The sequence below is a fragment of the Amphimedon queenslandica genome, unplaced genomic scaffold, assembly GCF_000090795.2.
Source record: "Amphimedon queenslandica unplaced genomic scaffold, v1.1 AMPQUscaffold_13253, whole genome shotgun sequence".
In the NCBI taxonomy this organism is placed as follows: domain Eukaryota; kingdom Metazoa; phylum Porifera; class Demospongiae; order Haplosclerida; family Niphatidae; genus Amphimedon; species Amphimedon queenslandica.
Window position 1 is genome coordinate 6,397 of NW_003546511.1, and position 871 is coordinate 7,267.

The 871-nt window shown below is 41.7% G+C and overlaps 1 pseudogene; it reads left to right on the forward strand.

The window, feature by feature from the left end:
* Positions 1 to 579, forward strand: part of LOC109584051 (uncharacterized) — a 1,750-nt pseudogene extending 1,171 nt beyond the window's left edge.
* Positions 580 to 871: the final 292 nt, after the last annotated feature.

Below are 871 nucleotides of genomic sequence, written 5' to 3' on the forward strand. Positions count from 1 at the left end.
AGTGGGAAACAGAATGCACACTGATATGCAATAAAAAAGTTTGGTTATGTTTGTTTACATGCTGTGCTACACGCGCAGATCACATTGATATTGTCACTGATTTATCCTCGTTAAGTTTAATTAGGTGTTTCAAAGGATTCATTTCTAGAAGGGGACTGCCATTACAAATAATCTCAGACAATGAAAGCACATTTAAGTCTGCCTCCAAAATTCTGAAGTCTATGTTGAAGTAGAGCAGTTCTTGTCTGGAGTGCAAGTGAAATGGAATTTAACATTGAGCGAGCCCCAAGGTGGGGAGGATTATTTGAACGCATGATCCAGTTACTAAAACACTGTTTAAAGAAGATGGTTGGTCACTCAAAGTTGACGTATGAAGAGTTGCTAACCAAAGTGACTGAGGTTGAATTGATCCTGAATTCTAGACCTCTGACCTACCTGTCACCAGATGATTTAGAGGAACACATTACCCCATCACATTTGATGACCGGAAGACGTTTATTAAGTCTACCTGACCACTTGTGTTATTCAGAATCAGAAGACTTTGAGATGGATTCCTCTCGGTTAAACATAAGCAGGTGACTCCAACAATTAAGCAGGATCCTGGATCATTTCTGGACTCGAAGGAGAAAGGAGTATTGGTGGAGTTGCGGGAGGGTCACAAGAGAATATCACGAGGAGATGGGGATATTGTATCATTGGGGGACGTTGTCATCATTCAAGATGAGAGCCCGCAAGGGTTTTGGAGACTGGGGTTGATCGAAGATATCATAAGGGGTGAGGACGGTCTTGAGAGAGGAGCAATAGTTCAAGTAAAGTCTGGTTCAGAACCATCAGCCTTTATTCTGAGACCATTACAGCGTCTATTTCCATT